Genomic DNA, 21,964 nt, shown 5'->3' on the forward strand with positions numbered 1-21,964 from the left:
ACACGGCGAATAGCGCAGTTGCGCGGAGGGCATGAAAGGTGAGAGCTCAGGCACTTCCGGGGGCAGTCAGTGCTCTAGGCTCTGCAGCAGAGGATAAAGGGCACATGCATGATCGGCCGCGCAGCGGACGCGCCAAAGGCAAGCCTGTCTGCGCCCGTCCGCGGCCAGTCGGGGACTGGGGCCACAACCCCTGGCCAAAATATGGCTAGAGTCCAGTGGAGCTTTAATCAACTCTATGAGCTCTGTCCCAAAATAGCTAGCGCGTGTTGCCATAGTATGAAGGCAGACCTTGGGGCGAGTTGTGAACACTGCCCATTTAGCTACAGCATGGCAGGCAAGATACAGCAAAGGACAACAGGGCTCTCGTGCAGTCTGCTTAACTCTAGATCAATGTGTAAACACAAACTAGACATCTACGATCTACTCGTAGACAAAAAGCTGGACCTACAATTTCTTACGGAGACCTGGTTGGACTCCGATTCCGAGCCCGAAATTGTCGAGGCCCTTCCCACGGGGTACATAATTGTTAGGCTGGACAGGGCGTCCGGTAGAGGTGGTGGGATAGCTATTGTGTTCAAACATCCGCTAAGCTGCCAACTGGAAGCCATCACCATAGCGGACAGTGAGGCAGGCGCATTCACAATTAGGGTTAGCCCGCACCTTACTGTGAAAGGACTTCTGGTCTATAGACCTCCTGGCCCACATGCACGCTTTTTTTCCAGCCTGTTGAAAGGTATAACTGAATCTGCCCTACGGAAAGATAAATTCCTTTTGTTGGGGGACCTTAATATGCACTTGGAGAATCCCCTCGATAGGGGGGCTGTAGATTTATGCCAGGAACTACAGTCACTGCAACTAGGCCTGAATTCCAAGGCTCCTACCCATCAGCATGGTCACTTACTAGACCCAGTATTTGATAATTGGGGGGAAGTTGAAGTGAATATTCCTATCCCTATCGCCTGGACCGATCATTTTTTTGTTCCCTTTTTAATAAAGGTCCCAGAACCCAGAGGCCCCGAGCAACATGTGTTAAACCACCGTGCCACAAATGGGCTGGCTTTTCTCGGTTGAAGTTTGATGAAGCCCTGACCAAAGGAGGGCAGCCGGGGGATACCGATGTTGAAACAGCTTGTCATAATCTAGAAAGATGCATAGTAGAAGCCCTTGATAGTGTAGCTCCTCTGCGTTTGAATAAAACAGTGAAAAGACCTCAGAAATCTGCCCCTTGGTACAACGATGATCTGCGCCTAGCTAGGACAGAATGCAAACGCTTAGAGAGTTTGTGGAGGATGACCTTCCTCAGTCAGGCCAAGTTGGAGTATCACAATAAGCAGAGAACCTACCATGGGCTAATTAGACGGGCCAAAGCCGCTTACTATACTGAAAGAATTGGGGCAGCAGGAAACTCCACTAAGGAACTATTTAAGATCTATAAGGAGATTTCTACATTGACATCGTTTACTATCCCTATGGATAGTTCGGAGGAATCCTGTGACCGCATTGCGGGGTTCTTTGCAAAGAAAGTGGAAAAAATATACTCTTCCTTTCCGGGAGCCAGGAAGCTAGGCGCAGAGTTTGTGAAAGTGATGGGAGATGGTGGGGAAACCGGAGGCTGGACAGTTTTACTACTCCTCCCCCTGAGTTGCTCTGCAAGATTTGCAGTTCCATAAAGTCTGGCTTACCCAGGGATCCGGCCTCACCAAAACTGTTAGGGGAGAGTATTGCTATTCTTGAGCCTTATATCAGGTATATCCTAGATGTATCTTTCAGCATGCACAAGGTGCCCGATGGCTGGAAGCAGGCTGTGGTTCTTCCACTTCAGAAGAAGCCTAACATCAACATGGAAATTGGATAACCTCCGCCCTATCTCGTTGCTACCTTATTTAGCAAAAGTGGCCGAGAAGGCTGTAAACCTACAACGTATGACCTATGTGAAGGAAACCAACCTTCTCCATCCTACGCCGTTTGGTTTTCAGTCACTCCACTCTACAGAGTCAGCCTTACTTATGGCCACTGAGACCATTCGGCAGGGTGTAGATGAGGGGCAGACAATGGTTCTCATCCTTGTGGACCTGAGCGCCGCCTTTGGCCTTGCTGCAGTGTCTGAATAAGGGCGGTGTCTCAGGCGCAGCACTAAAATGGATACAATCATTTCTGACGGAACGCAGCTTCCAGGTCAGACTAGGTGCCCATTATTCTAGAGCTGTGAAACTGGATCAGGGTGTGCCCCAGGGCTCTGTCCTGAGTCCCACCCTATTTAACTTGTACATATCTCCAGTGGCAAGTATAGTGGAAGACTTTGGAATACGGATTGTGTCATATGCCGATGACACCCAGCTGGTTGTCTTGCTATCACAGGGGTCGGATCTGGCTGCATCCAACTTCAGAGCATGCATGCAGGAGCTCGCCTCCTGGATTGCCAACAACTGCCTGAAGTTGAACGGTAGCAAGACAGAGGTGCTTGTGGTGGGGGGGAGCCCATCTGTGTGGTCATCGGCATGGTGGCCACCTTGCTTAGGCCCAGTCCCAATTCTGTGCCTCCAGGCTAAGAACCTGGGTGTGTGGGTAGACTCGGACCTCTCATTTGAACCCCAGATTCGACGTGTGGTGGAAATGTGCTTCGGCGTCCTCAAGGACCTACGTAAGAATATGGACCTTCTTCCTACTGAAGCTAGGAGGACGTTGGTCCACGCACTTGTCACCTCACGACTAGACTATGGCAACATATTGTATTTAGGTGCCACAGTTAAGAATCTTGATCGCCTGCAGGTGCTGCAAAATGCGGTTGCTCAGCTGGTTTTTAGGCTTCCTAGAAGGGCCACTTCTAAAGAGGACTTGGACGCTCTTCACTGGCTTCCTGTCAGGAAGAGGATAGTGTTTAAGGCCCTTTGCTTGTGCCACTGTATCACTCAAGGCACTGGACCGAGGCACTTGCAGAATCTCATCACCTGCTACAGGCTTGTCCGGTCTCTTAGATCTACAGGGACTGGTATGGTGATGATTCCTAAAGTCAGGAAGGCCCGTATGGTTGGTAGATCATTCCGGCTCTTGGCGGCCAGGAGTTGGAGCAAACTCCCTATTGAGCTCCGGCTAGAACCTTCTGAGATGAGGTTCAGAAGAGAGCTTAAAACACACTTGTTCCTTCACTAATAGACCTAGGTACTTAAGTCTGGGCATGGGGCTCTGAATCTCTCATTTACTACAGCGCGGGGACACAACGGTGGGCGTAACCAGGCGCTTTATAAACCTCCTTATTGTTATTATTATTATTATTATTAGGAGTGGGCTTGAATTGTGGCAAACAACCCCCTCCCAATGCTCTCATACAGGGTATTAAAGGAAGCCTTTCTTGTTATTGTATTGTATTGTATTGTAATTGCATTTATATAGCGCTTACTACCCCTGGCGAGGCTTCAAAGCGCTTTTTCGGCGAGTAGTATGCTACTCCAGGACCCATAGAGGATTATTCTTGAATTGGTATAGTGAAACATGCAAGTACATTTTAAGTGGTGGATAGGTTAGTCAGTTATTTGGATTTGGAATGATAGCAGAAGGATAGAGGAGGACAAAAGGTTTGTATTTATATAGCGCTTGTTGACGCACGCTATTCAGGAAGCCTATAAAGGATTAGTGGTGAAGTAATATGGTGAAATATGAAGTAATTTCAGTGGTGGATATTAGTCAGTTACTTGGAGTGAGAAGAATAGCAGAGGGAGAAAAGGGGAAGAAAGATTTGCATTCATATAGCACTTGTTCCCCTGATGGATGTTGAAGCGCTTTTCTGGCGAGTAGCATGCCACTCCGGAACCCATAAAGGATTAGTGTTTAAAATTAGCGTAGTATAAATATGGAGTAATTTGGGTAGTTGATATGTTATTAAGTTATTCGGGTAGTATATTAGTATAGTTGAATATGGAATTTGAGAAGTGAACATGTAAGTCTGTTAATTTTGATTGAAAAGGATAGTGGAGGAATAAAAGAGTGAAGGATTTTTTTTTTTTAGGTCTTAGCAGTAGGAGAAGGCTTTTGGATGAGTAAAAAGGAGTTTTGGAGGGGAGGAGTCAGAGGGAAGAGCTTAGAAAGGTTTGTTTCAGGGGATCGGTATAGTAAAAAGAGGTGTCAGATGATGCAAGGAGGGGTAGAGTAGGAGAGAGTTTAGAAAGGGTTATTTTGGCGATTATAGTAGTGGTATGGGTTTGGGATAAATGAGAGAGTGGATGTAGAGGATGTATTGATAGATGTATAGGATGAAAGATAGGGTAGTGCATTGAAAGGAGTAGTAGAAAGAAGTTTGAGATGAGTCAGAACGTTGGGCTAGAAGATATATTGAGCGAAGTATAGGCTGAGAAATAGAGTAGTGCTTTGGAAATGCTAAATTAGAAGAAAGTGACAAATATATAGATCCATAAGTACATTGAAAGTATATAGATACATAAAGGAGGTAAGTATATGTAGATTAAAGATATTGATAGAGGCACAGGATGAGAAATAGGGTAGTGCATTGGATATGCTTTTTCAGCAGAAAAGTAACAGACACACAGATCCAAGTACATGGAAGGTACATAGATGCACAATGGAAGTATGTACATGTAGACCAAATATGATTTTTATTTATTTATTATTATTTTTCTCTTAACATAATATTATTTTCATGTTTATACAAAGTAATACACAAAGATAGGTACATATCTATAGTGAAAATGAATGCTTATATACAGAGGGATATGCTGTAAATTTCTGTTTGCGTATGGTGCTTATGTGGTGGAAGAGCCAAATCTTGAGAAGTTTTCTGAAGATAAGGTGGTTGTCGGTGGACCTTAAGTTGGGGGGTAAAGAGTTGCATAGTTTGGCTGCTTGAACAGAGAAGGATGTGCCACCCATGGTTATTTTCTTGTATGGTGGGATTTTGAGGCGAGATGCTCCTTTAGAGCGGAGGTTCCTTTGTTGAATGTGTTTGGTGATTTTATTCCTGATGAAGAGTGGTCCTATTCCATGTATTGCTTTGTGGGTGATACAAAGCAGCTTGAACGTGGATCTTCTGGCAACCGGTAACCAATGCAGGGCTTTCAAGGCAGGAGAGATGTGGACTTGCGGTTTGATATGCAAGAGTAGTCTGGCAGAAGAGTTCTGAATCCGTTGTAGTCTTTTAATGGGCGTTAAAGGTGATCCGTGGTAGAGGCTATTGGCTTAATCGAGTTTGGACAGAACAAGGGAGATGGTAGCTTGGACCTTGTGTGGAAATCCCAAAGGAGGGAAAATTCGTTGCAGCGTTTTTATAGTAGCAAAGCTTGATCTTGCTAGTTTATCCACTTGGGCATTCATCGACAGCTTGGAGTCCATGGTCATTCCAAGGTTTCTTAATTCCTTTGATACTTTAGGCAGTGATCCCAGTTCATCAGGCCATGCGGCAAGAGGGTTGTAATGTTTCCAATCGCCACACGTGAGTATTTCAGTTTTTAAAACATTCAATTTGAGATGGCTCCAAGTCATTCACTGATCCACAGCTCTGAGACAGCTGAAAATTTGTGATTTTCCAATGTCTTTGGGGCATTCCAGTTGAAGGAGTATTTGCGTGTCATCTGCATAGTTATAGCACATGAGGTGAAATTTATTGATCAGTACTGGTAATGACTTAATGTAGATGTTGAAAAGCATCCGTTCCGTACAAAACTCTTGAAAAAAAAACGTAAATGCTTGCTTGATCCCTAGTTCATCTGTAACACCCAATCCAGTGTCTTGATTTTTAACTTCTTTAATTATATTCCTTGCATAGTCAGCCTTCACCATACTCGTGATTCGCGAACTTGCTCACTTCCCATCTTTTCCTTACTTTAACCTCTAAATAATCCGCTAAATTATTTTTTTCCTTTGTTAACTCTATTTCATTATTTATATTCTGGACTTGAGCTAACTTTCCCTGTGCCAATCTAATCACATCCTCTAGATCCCGCAAGGGTTGTTATTTCAGTTTGATGGGGGGGCTAGAGTGAAGGGCATTGGCTACTGTTGCAGATGTTGAAGGGGCATGCAGGTAGGGCACACAGAAGCGAGGAAAGTGCGGAATGTTCTTCACAATACCGGACGTGAGGTGAGAGTGAACAATGCTCACTCTGGCAGATGCAGCTGGAAACGACACTATACTATCAAACGGCACAGACCACAACACAATCCACAAAGTTGGACTGAACCTTGCTTAATGATGGTTGGTCAAGGGGTGTTTCCATCCAATTGCAGCTGGTGCAGTTTCTACCGTCGGGGGCAGAAACCCCCAAAGCTCCAACAGGGCCACTGTGTTAAAGGAAATGAGGCAGTCTTGCCACCACCACTGTTGCCCTCACACATAAAGGGCAGGGTGGCCGCTCTTCAATCCAACATTGAACGCACTGCACTGATTGCCTTTTGTTACTTCTGGTAGGCGCGGACCAGCAGGGTCACGCGTCCGCCATCTTCAGCTAACAAGCCACGCCTGAGCATGTGAATGCTTCAGAGCCTGTACAATACCATACAAATTCACTTGGGCCCACATTGCATTTAGTAGGACTTCAAGATGAATATTACATAATGAGGACATTGGATATCCCTTGTTTGTCCCTCTAGCTTACTCACTTTTTGGCTTACTCACGTTGTAACTGGTTGAGCATTGTAAAAATGCATGGTTATTGTAGGTCGAAGTAAACACTTCATTGTAAATGCTGTTTCCCATTAGAACTGATGCATCTAAGTGTGTCCAAGGCCAGTTGGTACACCCACCACCTGTGTATCTCCACCATAACCGGCCATTTATGAAATATGCAAATATGCCCCTTCCCCCTAACTTTTTGATGGGAAATGTCCTGGTGATAGTAGCCCATTCACCGGGTAATTGGTCTCCTTAGGAACTATATCCATCGCCCCTCGTCAATGACCCCATTCACATGGCACTTGAACTTTATTTTCATACTAGTCCAACTGGATACCCTAAAGGTATATTTTTTTTAGGGTTGGCTTTTAAAGCATTTTTGTGTTTTGTGACATTTTTGGCAGATGCTTAGCTGCCTCAGCTCAAACCTACTGCCACGTCTCCCCTCACACCTCGCACCACCAACAAACTACCACAAAGAGCAGACGTATGCGAGCATGCTCTGTATATTTTAGTGCTGTGCAGACTCTGAATGGGGCCATTTGAATTTCTAGACAGTTCTTGCCAACCAGAAAACAGAGAGATCACAGATGGCCATATACATAAACTGGACTTTACGCAGGTTAGAAACCCAGAGACTCATAAGTGTCTGTGAAGAATGTAAGAAGTCTGATGCTTTTATGTTCTATATTTTGTATAGCATGGCATTAGCCAAATCCTTGAGCTCTTTGTGCTGCTCAGTGTCTCAGGATATATCTAATTCTCTTCAATTGGATGGAGGTGGCCTCTTTAGGGGTGTGGTAGGCGTTACCCCCTTCCTATTTGCCAGGGGGCTGAGTTTAGTCAGTGTCAGCTGGAAGTGGGTGAGCTACTAAACTTTAGCACCATGCTCGACCCAGATGCCTGGCCCTGACTCCGCTTGAAGTCCTCTTGGATCCTACAGCCAAAAAGCATTGGCATAGCCAATAGGTCTCACCTTTGGGACCTTTTAAGTGTTTAGCCATGCAACAGTTGATATTGAACAAAGAATATTGTGCTGCATAACTAAATACTTACAAGGTCCCAAAAGGGAGACCTATTGGTTATGCCAATGCTTGTTTAAAATTATTTACGGGAGGGGGCAGCGTGGCCCCCCCTTCCCTGGGCCACTATTGGCCCTGGGGACTCCATCCCACAGACCTGGTCTCTTTTAAAAAAAACATTTTGTAATTAGAGGAGAGGGGCCACACGGCCCCCTTCTCTGAGCCGCAACTGGCCCTGGGGGATGGGGTCCCCAGGGCCAGCTCTCACATTGGGGACTGCGGGGGAAGCCCCAATGCCCTCGCGGTCCCATCCAACTCCCCGCCTCCACGAGCCGGCATTGCATTTGGATAAGTGGAGCTGCTGACATGTAGCTCCCCTTGTCCAAAAGCAATTCTGCTTCATGGCCCAGAGTTTGCAATGAGTGGGCACCCCGGGACAATGCTGGAGCAGGCCCTGGGGGGTGGCGGTCCACAGGGCCATGAAGGGCCCCAGGAGGCTCCCTCCCACGTGGCTCCCCTCCCAACATATAAATAGCCCCAGGGAGGTGGTGGTCCAAAGGCCGTGGATCGGCCACGGACCACCTCACTTCAATAATTAGTGCCCCGTGGAGGTGGTGGTCCCAGGGGCAGTGTGGGGGGCTGGAGCACCCCCACACTTAGTGTGGAATAGCCCCGGGGAGGTGGCAGTCCCCAGCACTTGCAGGGGACTTCGAGGCCCCCCTACAAATAAATAAATAAATCCCCGGGGAGGTGGTGGTCCCTGGGATATGGGGGGCCCAAAACGCCCCCCTCCCATTAATAACGAAAGCCCTGGGGAAGTTGCGGTCCCCGAAAACCTGTGCAGTGTGGGGGTGTAAGTTCTAGTTACCTTAGGACACGAGTTATAGTTACTTGAACTATCTTAAACTCTAACAGCAGAATTTCTATCGTTTTGTGTGTGAAAATTCAGAACCTAACTCCCTGTGACCTTTGTTCTTTTAGTGAATATCTATCTATCTATCTATCCAAGATCCTTGTCTACTCCACTCTGTGTGTTTTTGTATTTATATAGCGCCTTCTACCCAGAGGTCTCGTAGGGCCGGAATTCATACCGCCGTGGAACCCTTCGTGGCTTTCCTGTGTGAGGTGAAGCCAGGCATCCCAGCGCTGTTGGGGCCGTTGTGGAGAATAAGCTAGCTATTGCCCAGAGTCACAGAGTGGGACCCATGATTAGAATAGGCACCGAGGCGAGAATTATCAGGTCCGGGGAGATTGAGTCTAAGAGCCGCCGAGGCGGGAATTGAACCCTGGTCCCAGACCAGACCTCTGCATCAGGGTCTGCCGCTCTAACCATTGAGCCACGCTTCTTCTGGGAGAATAACGAGTGCGGACCCAGGCTTTGTGTACATTTATTTATTGTTCACTCCAATCCACTATAATGCGTTTCGACCATTACCGGCCTTGATCACTTGACAACGCTGGCTACATAGATCACCCCTTTTAAGTGACAGTGATCATTAACCAGATGATGGAAACAACATACTTAAAACAAAGTACCTGATATCTGCACCAATGCATTATTGTAAAAGGTGTAAATACACTTAATAACCAAGTTGTACGCCAATAACATTCCCTCCATGGGTTACATACTGTGCGAAATAATACTTTGTTTATTGCCGGATACATTAATGGCTCCAATGCATTGTATCTCCGTTTGATCATTTTCCACTTATACATTTTGTTTACAAAATCTTTTCGTGCCCACACCCCCAATTTTTGATCACCCCTATATTCCCTTTTCCCAAGCAATTTGACCTTTGCTGTATTGATGTTTCAATGTCTAAATCATTGCTGTGCATATAGTGACTGGTACACGACAGTTGATACAAAATTAAATTAATTTAATATCTAATAGGTCTAAACAGCATAGAAAATAACAGTACTAATACACACATATGCAAAACTATAAACATATTGCCCAGTAGTCTCCACTGTGTAGGTTTAGTTCGGTCCACATTTCCATAGGAAATTAATTTGTGCGTTTCCTAATAAATTTGGTGCCATTTGATGAATCTTCTCAAAACGTTCCCCAAAAAACTTCATGCACCTCAGCTCCTACCTTGAAAGTGTCAGGTGATCTGATAAGAGAGGGCTGAGAAAAAGGGGGATCCAAAAATGCTTTTTTCCCTATTCAATTTTCATTTAAACATTTGAGCAGTGATACCGCATAAATGGCTAAATGGAATAACACCCAATTTGGAAGAAAGCTAGATTGTAGTCCAGAAGCGTGCTTTTTCTAATGTGGTGTAAATACTTTCAGTATTTTTTAAGAAAAAAGTTCAAAATGTCTGTATATATCATGCCATGGTGGATCTAACAGATCAAAAGATAAGATTTTATTGTCTGCCATGACTTCAACAAAGATGTGGCAGCAGCCATTTTAGGAAAAATAAACATATAGGGTGGCTGGGTAGGAATATCCAGCCCCCCTGGGCCTGGTGTTGGATTCCAGAGGGACCACCCCGGGGACAAAAGATATTTTGTTTTCACTGGACCGTGGTGCCAGAGAGGATCTATGGTCCTGCTTCAAAATAGTGGCCTCCCAAGCTTTTAAATGATAAGACCAAGGGGTTGGCACAATTTATTTTTTGGGGAATAGAGCATATAGCCTTTTCAACAAGCCTTCTGGATGCCCCAGGGGACCCCATTGCTGGGACTGAATGCATATTTTAGAAAAAGGGCGGATGCCCCCGGGCACCCCATCCTGCAGGTCCAGTTTTAAATTTAGGGGAGGGAGGCATACGGCCCCCTCCCTCAGCTGTACAGAGGTCCTGGGGACCCCATCCCCGGCTCTCGATGAGTGGAATGTCCCAATTACCTCATCCCATTGGACACATGTTTCCTGCCTGGGAGAATGCAGCTGGGAATGTATACTTTATTCCCTGCTTATACTATCCTGATCAGGAAAGATAACTTTTCTCCCTGCTACGATGGGAGAACAGAAATAAGCTCAGAATAGCATCAACATTAAGCTCGCTCTTGCCACACCCAGGATGGGTATTGCCTGGGGAGTCAGCAGGAGCTGCCGGGGCCTTGGAGTTCCCTCAACAGCCCTCACAATCTGCAATATTGTGGGAGCCCTGGGTGGGCTCCATAAAAAAATAAAACAACAAAAAAGATTAATAAATGAGCAACAGGAGCGGAGTTAAGGGGGCGTGGCTTGGACGCCGAGGGTGATGGCGGCGTGAGCCCGGAGCTCCGTGCCTCTTCCCCTCGATTATCCTGATCTAGACTGTAAGGAGCCCAGGCAAGCCCCGGAGAAGAGGGGGACTGCCACGGGGGCTTGTGAAGCGCGAGTGGAGCCGCCGCGGGAGCTGCCTAGCCGAGGGCGGCCGCCGCAAACCGGAGCGGCCGAAGCCGAAGGGAGGAGGCAGTCAATATGGCGGCCGCGAAGATGAGCCGAGTGCGCTGTTGCTTGTCTGGCTGCCCACCGGGACGCGGCTCTGTGGCCGGACACTGCCGCCGACTGAGAAGCGATCGCCGGTAGGGGTCCCACGGGAGCTGAGAGGCCAACTGATCTGGTGACTGCTGCAGCTGGGGACGGCGAGACTGGCCGATGGTGTGACGCAGGCGGCCGCGCTGGGAGAGGGGGCCGCCCGAAAGCGCCTGCAACTGCGGGAGGAGGAGAGAGCGGACCGGCACGACCGAGCCCCGAGCACCGGAGGCTGCCCTGGAACCCCCCCCCCCCCCCCCGCGGGAGAGCTGGTGATGGTGAGACTGCACAGTGAGCCAGTGGCGAAGGGGATCAAACGGGAGTGGCCGGCGCCCTCGCCGGGGCCCGTGCGCCCCCCCCAGCGGACAGTATTCAGCCAAAGGGGGTGAGAGCCGATCAAGAGGCCGGGTGGTCGTAGCCCAGAGGCGCCGTGGGAGGTGACATCGGCCCGCCGGCAACGGTGGGGCCGGTCGGGACCCCCGATACCCCTGGTGGACACAGCAACGAACGCGGGTTTAACCGCGGCGGCCACGCGGCGGGACCGCACCAATAGCTGGGGGGCCCGTGGGACGGCAGGAGCCCGGGAGGGAGACCGGACTCTGAACGGAAGCCTGAGGTGGGACCCTGAGCAACATGGGGAAACCTAGAGGCAAGACGGAGGGAACGGCGACCTCGGATGCAGCGGAGGGTGACCCTGTCGAACCCACGGAACTGCAGCGGCTGCAGGATCGCATCCTGGAGGCCATAACGGCCACGCGAGACACTCTGCAAAACGACATTGCGCTGGTGGCGTCGGGGCTGGGCCTACTCCGGGCGGACCACGATAAGCTGAAGGACAGGGTTAAGGACACTGAGAGTACCCTGAAGGACCTGGCTCCCGCTCAGAAAGTACTGGAGAGCAAACTTACGGATGCCCTAGACCGAATTCAAGCCTTAGAAAGGCGAGCTGAGGATGCGGAAAACAGGAGTCGACGCAGCAACGTTCGGATAGTAGCCGTGCCGGAGAAAGAGGAAGAGAAGGACATGGTGGCTTTTCTTGATAATTGGCTCAGGACTGTGGTAGCGCCGGAGGGTCTGTCGCCCTTTTTCACATTGGAGCGAGCGCATAGGGTCCCGTCCGGACCGCCTAAACCAGGGCTGCCGCCTAGACCGATCATAGCCAAGCTGCTACATTATAAGGACAGGGACTTGCTCCTGTAAAGAGCCCGGGACGCAGGCCCATTTCAGATTGCGAATAGCAAAGTCACGCTGTTTCCGGATTTCACCTTTGAAACGCAAAGACAGCGGGCCTCCTTCTTAACGATTAAAAGGGAACTGCGCACCGAGGGCATCTCATACTCCTTGCTATTCCCGGCCAGGCTCCGCATAGTGGTGGATGAGAAAACGCTCTTTGTCAGTACGGCAGCGGACGCTTGGGACTGGTGGGAAACATATAAGGCGGGAACAGATGGAGCCACGGTCCGGTAGGAAAGGGAGAAGGAGCTGGAGCGATCGTCAGCAGGCCTGCGGAAGTCGAAGAGACTGCGAAAACGGAAGCATGGGCCGCGCAAGCCGACGTCCTCTCAAACCGAAGCTGAACGGAAGGCCGCGCTACAGGAGGTGGAAAGGTTGGCGCGTGCTGGGGGCTCCCGCTCCAAACAGGGCATGGACACGGACACGCATGCTTCGGCTTCAGGCTCGGAATCGGACCTGTCTGGGATCCATCAAGCCAAGGGCCCATTGGTGACGCCGCAGACGTCGGAGGAGATCCTGAATATTTGATTTGAATACTGCGGGTGAGGTGTAACGGGTGGGGTACTGGACCGGGGTTCACGGCCTGGCAGACATGAGGAACCGGGGATGAACACTGGGCTCATAGCAGGATCCTTTCATGGGGGATTGGGGGAGGGGCGGGGGGATGGGCTGCGTGGCTCCCTTCTGGCCAAGGCTGCGCTCCGTAGGCCCTTAAGGCACCCATGGCTACAGCCGTGTAGTAGCAACCTGGGTCGACCAGGTACGGGAGTTTGGATGGGAGCTGATATCTTGGTATTGGGGCCTGTTCTGGGGTGGGGAGGGGTTGCACTGTTGGGGATTGTTCGACTTCTTTACCACCGCTGACCCTGGAACTGCTGGGGGTTGGAAGGTTGGGTGTTCATGGTTTGTTGGGGGGGGGGGTACCACCATCGGCGAGGGACTAGCAATGGAGGGGAGACATCGTTCTGATCTGAGGGACAATGGCTAATGTGAACTTGTTGAAATGCATAACCTGGAATGTGAGGGGGTTACACACAATGCAGCGCAGACATAAAGTGCATGCCTTTTTATTGCGGAGGGGGGTGCATATTGCTCTACTGCAGGAAACACATCTCACGAAGCAGGAGGGAGCGGCGCTACAGAGGAGGTGGAGGGGCCAGCTATTCCACACCTGTTATTCAGCCTATGCTAGGGGCGTTTTGATTTGGATCAGAGCAGGAACACCGTTCCAACTAACACGCCAGCTAATAGACCAGGAGGGGAGGTACGTGGTGGTGGCGGGTAAGCTGAGGGGCAGAGATATTGTTCTAGCTAGTATATATGCCCCGAATGTTGACAAACTGGCTTTCTTTGCGGAACTGTCGGGGACACTGGCACATTCCCTAGCGGGCCCGATCCTACTGGGGGGGGATTTTAACTCCATAACTGCCCTGGATAGATCTCACCCGCCATTGAGGGACTTCCCTGTGCACCGACTGACAAGGGGTAGGCGGGACTGGCAGGAGAGTTGGGGGCTGACTGATGTGTGGAGGGCGCAACATCCAACTGGCCGTGACTATTCTTTCTTCTCCAGGCTACATGACCTCCACGTCCGTTTGGATGCGGTGTTGTGTTCTCAAGGCGTATTGCCGGCCGTTACCGGGTCGGAATATCTGTCGAGAACGATCTCGGACCACAACCCACTCCTGGTCCAGTTAGCCTGGGTGAACGAGACGCCCAGGGTGCCGACCTGGAAACTCTGGAGGACCCTCTGCTGGGTGCGGCCCTGGAGGAGGGGATGAACCAGTATTTCGCAGATAACGAGGGGACAACGGCCTCTAGGGCAACGGAATGGGATGCCTTTAAGGTAGTAATGAGGGGCCAATGCATAACGCAATACGTGGGCACGAGGAAGGTGTTGTTGGAGGACTTGGATAGGGCGGACACCAGACTGAGGGATGCAGAAAAGAAGCGACCTGGCCGCCCTGATCTCCAGGAGGCAGTCGGCTCGGCTAGGGAGGCGGTGGCGGCTGAGGTGGAGAGGCTTCGCGCTTTTGACCATAAAACGTACATGCTGCGATCCCACGTAGAGGGGGATAAGACAGGTACCCTCTTGGCATGGTTTGCAAACCCCACGAAATGTTGCTCCCCCATACTGCATATGCAAGATGAGGATGGCCACGTACGTTACACCCAGTCAGATATAGTGGATGGCTTCCAAAAGTATTATGAGGGCCTGTATAAAAGCACCCCAGGTGACCGGCAGGTAGCGGCAGCGGCCTTTTTGGATGGCCTAACCCTACCGCGGTTGGATGAGGAGCAGGCGAAGGAGCTGGGGACGGACATTGATCTGGGTGAGATTAGGAGGGCTGTGAAGAGAATGGCTCGCAATAAGTCGCCGGGGATAGACGGTCTGCCCATTGAATTCTATAGCAAGTATCTGGATATCTTAGCGCCGCGTCTCCAGACAGTTTACAAGGAGGCCAGGGAGGCTGGCCGCCTGCCCCAGTCTATGCGAGAAGCAGTAGTGGTGCCGCTCATGAAATCGGGTAGGGAGAGCAGCAGCCCCGCGTCTTACAGACCGCTATCCATGCTCACCGCCGACTATAAAATTTTGAGTTCCATTCTGGCGGCGAGGCTCTTACCGCATATGTCGGGCCTGATACATGAAGACCAGAACGGCTTCATCCCTGCCCGCAATACCACGATTAATATTAGGTGACTTATTCGCCTCATGGATGGTTTGGGTGAGGAGGACAGGGATTCGCTGGTCCTCTCAGTTGACATTGAAAAAGCGTTTGATAGCTTGGAGTGGGACTATCTGTACACGGTCATGGAACGCTTTGGTTTAGGCGACGGCTATATTCAATGGACGCGGGTTCTTTACGCGGCGGCAGTAGCAAGAGTGAGAGTCGGGACCACGATATCCCGCCAATATCCGGTGGAGAGAGGCACCCGACAGGGATGCTCCCTATCCCCACTTTTGTTTGCGTTAGCGATTGAGCCCCTGGCGGCTGAGGCCCGAGCGGGACGGTATTTCGCTGGAGTGCGAGCCAGAGATGGGCAGCAGTTCATCTCACTGTATGCCGACGACTTACTGCTATTTCTTGACAATGATGTAGCGGAGCTGGAGGGCGCGGAGGCACTGCTGGAGCTGTTTGGAGGACTTTCGGGGCAGAAGGTCAATTGGACCAAGACGAGCCTGTTCCCGCTGCGGGAGGGCACCGCTCGGCCTGACCACCGGTCGTCGCTTACTTGGGAACCGACCTGCATCAAATACCTCGGGGTTCCCATCTATCATACGGCTGCGGACTTATTCGAGGGTAATGTAGGGCGCTGCATGCGGGGGCTGAGGTGTTGCATGACCTTTTGGGCCACGCTGCCGCTCTCCGTAGCTGGCAGGATATCCTTGTTGAAGATGGTCGCCCTCCCGCGATTGTTGTACTACTTCCGCACGCTCCCGATATGGATCCCTGGCTCCTTCTTCCGGCAGCTCAGGTCCCAGATAACAGCGTTCCTGTGGGGAGCTGGGAGATGCAGGGTGGCGTTGGCAACGCTCACCCGCCCGAAAGATGAGGGAGGACTCACGGTGCCGGACTACGAGCTCTATTATCTCGCTGCCCAACTGCAGTTCTTCACGCAGGATGTGGCACGGGTATATAGGGGCCCGGAGGACGGTGGGCTGAAGGGCACGCCGGGACACGTCTTGGCCTATATCACCCTGCAACAGCGGATTGATAGTCGAGACTTGTCCCTGGAACAACGCACGTACCGACAGTGCTGGAATCGTGTGCAGAGGCGGGCGGGAATACGGCACCCGTACGCCCCCGAGATTCCGCTGGGCATGTTGACGGCACTGCCGCATGGAGGCGATTGGTCGCGCCTACAGCACTGGGAAGAGGCCGGCATACAGGTCATCGGGGACCTCTACGAAAATGGAGCGCTCCTCCCGTTCCAGGAACTTCAGGAGTGCTTCGACCTCCCAAGGGGGGGATATCTTCTCCATGAGGCTGTGAGCGGGGCATTCCAAACACACTGGGGAATGGGGCTGGCAGAGCCTGAGACGGCTGCGGCGTGGCAGTACACAATGATGGCAGCGGGTACAGTCAAGGCAGTAACATGCCTGTATAACAGGATTATGCGCGAACATTTACCACCCCTTACGTCACTGAAGACTAAGTGGGAGGCTGACCTGGGCAAGGATATCCCTGACACGACTTGGGCGCAGCTCGTGCGCCGGGCCCGCAATAGTACGAGAAATGCGAGATTCCAGATCATCCACTACTATATACTACATAGGGCGAAAATGACCCCAGGGAGGATTAAGAGGTATTTTAGAGCGGTAGAAGCGGCGTGCCCTCGCTGTATGAGGAGGGAGCTGAACTAGTACATATGCTATGGGCTTGTCCGGCCCTTCGGGACGACTGGCAGGCCATAGGAGAGACACTGAATGAGGTGACGGACAGAACCATCGACTTCGACCCGGCGGCGTGTATACTGCACTGGTTCCCTCATACCCCCAAAAACAAACTCACGAGCAAATTTATCGATATGGGGTTGATAGTAGCCAAGCGGGAGATAACCAGGCACTGGAAGGCGAGGGCGGGCCCAAGTCCTAGACGGTGGCTCAACGAATTTTTGAAATGGGCAGCCTGCGACAGCACATACAGGTACCAGTTGGCGCGCAGGACTCCTAACCCAAGGGCGCTTGAAGCAGCAACAGCCTGGGAGGTTCTAGTACAGGCCCTCAGAGATAGTGGGGTGGAAGAGGAGGAGGAGACCCTCAGCACTAGCAGGGATGGCAGGATAAGCTAAGTGACGGAGAACAGAACCGTTAGCTACTGGAGACCAGGGGTCATACCCTAGGCGAACATGTACGGACATTCTTGGAGACCTTCGGGCATATGGTGGGGGGGGGGGGGAGGAGTTTCACTAGTTAGGGGGGGTTGTAGGGGGGGCCATTTAAACCGGTTAGGTGAGGGACCAAAAAGTAGTCATGCATACACTTCTATGGAATGATACTCCTGCAACATTGGCATCAGGCATGGAGGGACTGCGAACTTATTGCCGCTCGACCCCCGGGTTGCGGGCTCACAGGCTGTGTATGATGGAATGAGAAATGATAAGCAGCAGCGCCCTGATTAATGCGATACATGTATGAGCATTGGCTTGAGCTATGTGTGACTACAATAAAAATTACTTTAAAAAAATAAAAAAACAGGAGCGGAGGGCACAAGTTATAGTTACTTGAGAAAACTAAAACTGCTGAATTTCGATGGTTTTGTTAGTTTAAAACGATATATTTAAACTGACATTTTTGCCTAAATATAAAGTCCCTTTAACCTATGTTTTTTTTTACAGTGAATATATATAGCAATATTTTTGAAGATGAGTTACAGCATTACAAGTAGAAATATTCTACTTAAATGTAAATTAAATATTACATAAATTCATTAGGTGTACATGAATGTAATTCGAAATTCGAAATACTAGTTTTAGATAATATACCTACATATTTAAACGTCTATGACACATAAATACGAAGCAGAAAAATTGAGAAAAGGAAAGCGTGATGAATACATAGTATGAAGAATATCTCATACATGTGCTACAGCATCAAGTAGACATGTACATTTGCTACTGTTGTTTTAGTTGAAAGGCTTCTTGCTAGAAGTGAGAGCAAGGTTAATGGAGCAGTGGTGTTGGAAGGGGCCAGAAATAGGAAGAGGGGAAGTTAACTTGCAAAGACATATATGAAGATGTTTTTCACAAGGCTCAAAGGAAACAGCAGACCAGGAAGAGATTGGCTAAAATGCGAAGTATTAATTTGGTGCCATGCAGCTCTCCCAGCTGAAACAATAGAAGCAGGATCATGTGTCACCTTTCACTACATTGTTTATTTATTTATTCTATTTATTTAAGAAGTTTTATATAGCGCTAGCCAGACCAGGGGGTATCGGAGCGCTTCACATCAGTTACAGAGCAGATGAAAAGAGAGCAGAGGACATTCTAGAAGGTCAGGTGAATGCCCCATCATGTAAACTAGAAATAACAAGGAGATCTGGGATCTAAGAAAAAAGTCTTATGCTTGCATGGAGGGGTGAGGCAATCAGGATAACATGAGACAGGCAGATTGGCTTTTGCACTGCCGGGACATCAACCCACCAAGTGTTTCGTATCACACCCTCACGTATGCAGAGTGTCAGTCTGGCTGTGGTCTGTGCATAGCACAACTAGGGCTCTCCTTACTGGTGTTTGTTTGCATCTGGGTGTCTTTGGGAGCTTGAGAGGGGCTTGCCGGTGAGATAGCCTGCTTAAAATATTGATTTCCATTAGTCTATAAGGAGAAGGAGGAAGTAGGGCATTTTTAAAGTTTGTGCAGGTCTTGCTCAGGCTTGCGGCCTTGACTGCTCCTCCATTTCCTTCTTCCTTCATGTGGTGTATTTAATCAGCAGTAGGTGGTATTCCTACCTTTAAATAAATATATAGATACAACTAAATTAAATGTATTGCATGGCTACTTCTAATGACACCAGTTCCTGTTCATGCCCATTTTGGCATTCTTTTACTCATTCGACAACATCTCTGCCAAGTGCATGGCCCCACATGGATCACTGGGCTCTCTCTGATTACCCCTGTATTTGGTATAGACACACATCATCCCATTGCCCTTATGGCTAAGCTGGTTAGTCCTCATTACAATTATATTTTGCACATCTATCTCTCACATACCCTCGACCATCACACTGCCATGCACTGTGGTAAAACGTTAAGCATATCTCAGTGGTCATCACGCACAACATGGAAACACTTCTCACATAAGTTCCAAACAAACACAACCCTCTTCCAACCAAACACCCTACATTGTGTATCTTGCAAACTGTGTACGTAAGTGCTTCAATGCTCGACATAGCTGTTGGAAATGTTAAACAAGTGCTACAATGCAATACAGTACACTTTCCGCTTGTGGCTTACCTCTTTGCAGATCATACACAGTGTGTAACCAAGCCACCTTAAGATACACCGCCTCATAGACAATTCACATTAGCCTTGCTATGCTGTGTGCTCCATCAGTGGGCATCTCCCTGGTATTTTTGAGCAAATCTGTCATCCAAAAACAACAGCTGCAGTTCACCTCACACAGCCTCAGTGATGTTGCTTTGTTGCATGTTCATGTTCTCCAAATGATTGCTGGACTTTTGTTTAATTATCTAGTTCTTTGTTATAATTTAACTGCTGAACATTTCTAATGATTGATTTTAGAGGAGATGGGAATGGAGGGAACATGGAAGAGGTACCAAATATACTGGATGTTAAACTAAAATTAATATATATATATATATATATATATATATATATATATATATATATATATATATATATATATATATATATATATTATATATATATATTACATATATATATTACATATATATAATTCTTGCATTTTATAAAATGCCAAATAAAAAGTTAGCCTAAAAGCACTTGCAGTCTGCTCTGAATACACCTATGGTGAGATTGTGAGAACAGAGTTGTGAGAAAAGAGAATTATTAGTTGTGGTGGTTGTGAGACCACACCAAGTACAAATGTCACTATTCCGCATGAGTCCAGTTGTGTTACATGAAGTCAAATCTAACCTCTGCCCTGCGTAGATGTGGCACAGAGCAGTTAGGCTTAAGTCAAATGAAAGTGTAAAGCATTTTTTTTCCAACTGATCTTTATTAATTTTCAACAGGTATACAAGTGAGCTTTTGTCCGATATAATATGCATGGTATTACAGCACCAGTTACAGAAACGGCTGTGATGGAGTGCCATGGATTTACTCAAAAACAATAATTTTGAATCAGTATTGACAGTTTATGACTCAAATACAAAACCGTCTATATCCAACAGTAGAACCACTGATTACTGAGAGTTTTGCAAGCTTAATTGCCTTGTATTTAGGCTTGAGATCTGGGTACATGTGGTCAGAAATAAATTAATAGGTGAGGGGACAGGGAGTGCCAGGTAGGAGGGAACTTCATAGACTGTGTGCGTGTGGGCAACGCCTGCCCATCCACCTCCAGACAAGGATATATAATCAATGAGGGTGCAGTGTGCGTCAGTCTTTAGCCAGACTTCCTTTCGTCTCTCCTGTCGTCTCATCACGCTTCCTCCCTCGATTTATATCTCTACTTCTCTCCTCTCTCAGTGTATTGAGACTGAATTTTTTTGTCTGATGCCCAATGGAGCTACATGGTTTAGCTATAGAGGAGATGGGCCGCGGATTCGCTCCTTGGTCGTCACCTACCCAGTTGGCCTTTAGACAGATTTCATTTCGTCTCTCCTTGTTGTCTCCTCCCCCATCCTCCCTTTCTCGCCTTCCCTGTTCCCCACTCTCTACGCTCCATTTATTTTGCCCTCCATGTTATTTAAATGTTTCCCTTTGAGACCTAGCTATTTGGCCATAGCCCAGTGGAGCTACCTGATAGCTATAGAGGAGATGGGCTTTGGGACTTCCCCCTCGACCGTCACCTACCCAGACGGTCTTTGGGCAGATTTTCCATAGTCTTTCTGCCGTTTCTCCCTCCCATCCTGTTTTTCTGCAAACCTCTTCCCTCGACACTTGAGACCGATCTACTTTGTCTGACGCCCGATGGAGCTACCTGGTTTAGCTATAGGGGAGATGGTCCGTGGATTCCCTCCTTGGTCATCACCTACCCAGTCGATCTTTAGACAGACTTCCTCTCGTCTCTACGGTTGTCTCTTCCCTTATTCTCACGTTCTCACCTCACCTATCCCCCACTTCTTTTCTATCTCCTCCCTCTCCTCTCCTAATGTATTGCTGATGGTTTAACGTAATGTGTAATTGTTGTTCTTTTTATCTTATACTGTTAAACCACATTCTTGCACTTCCTTTCGTCCCTCCTGTCGTCTCCTACCACATCCTCCCTTTATTTATGTCTCTCCTTCTGCACTCTCTCAATGTTTTGAGACTGAACTTTTTTGTCTGATGCCCGATGGAGCTACCTGGTTTAGCTATAGGTGAGATGGGCCGTGGATTCCCTCCTTGGTCTTCACCTACCTTGTCGGTCTTTAGACAGACTTCTTTCTGTCTCTCCGTATTGTCTCTTCCCTTATCCTCCCTCTCTCACCTCCCCTGCCCCCTTCAATACTTTTCTCTCTCCTCTCTCTCCCCTCCTAATTGTATTGCCTAATGTTTAGGATTTATTGTGCTATTGTTGAACTTTTTCTGTTACATTGTTGTTTCTCATGTAAAGCGCTCTGATACTTCCGGGTCTAGCCAGCGCTACATAAAACTCTTTAAATAAAATAAATAAATACATTCTTGTCATTGTGCGGGGTTGGTTCATGAGGGGAACCTAGATGCGTCTGATAAGTGTATCTCGTGTTCTGGGATAATTGCTCTGCAGAGAGCCTGAAGCCATATTTGGGTGCTGGGGCACGCCTGGGTCTTCCAGGACATAGCTGTTATGCAATTTGCCTGCGCCAATGCCAGGTCAAAAAACTTGTTGTGCTCCTTGTGTGGTGCATTGCGCTTGTTATTCCCAATAGGAAATGCAGGCCCTGGGTGTTATCAGGATGCCCGCTGCCACCGGCAGCGTTCAAGCTACTTCGTCCCAAAATGGACCAAGAT

Source organism: Lissotriton vulgaris, chromosome 12, assembly GCF_964263255.1.
Source record: "Lissotriton vulgaris chromosome 12, aLisVul1.2, whole genome shotgun sequence".
Classification (NCBI taxonomy): Eukaryota; Metazoa; Chordata; class Amphibia; order Caudata; family Salamandridae; genus Lissotriton; species Lissotriton vulgaris.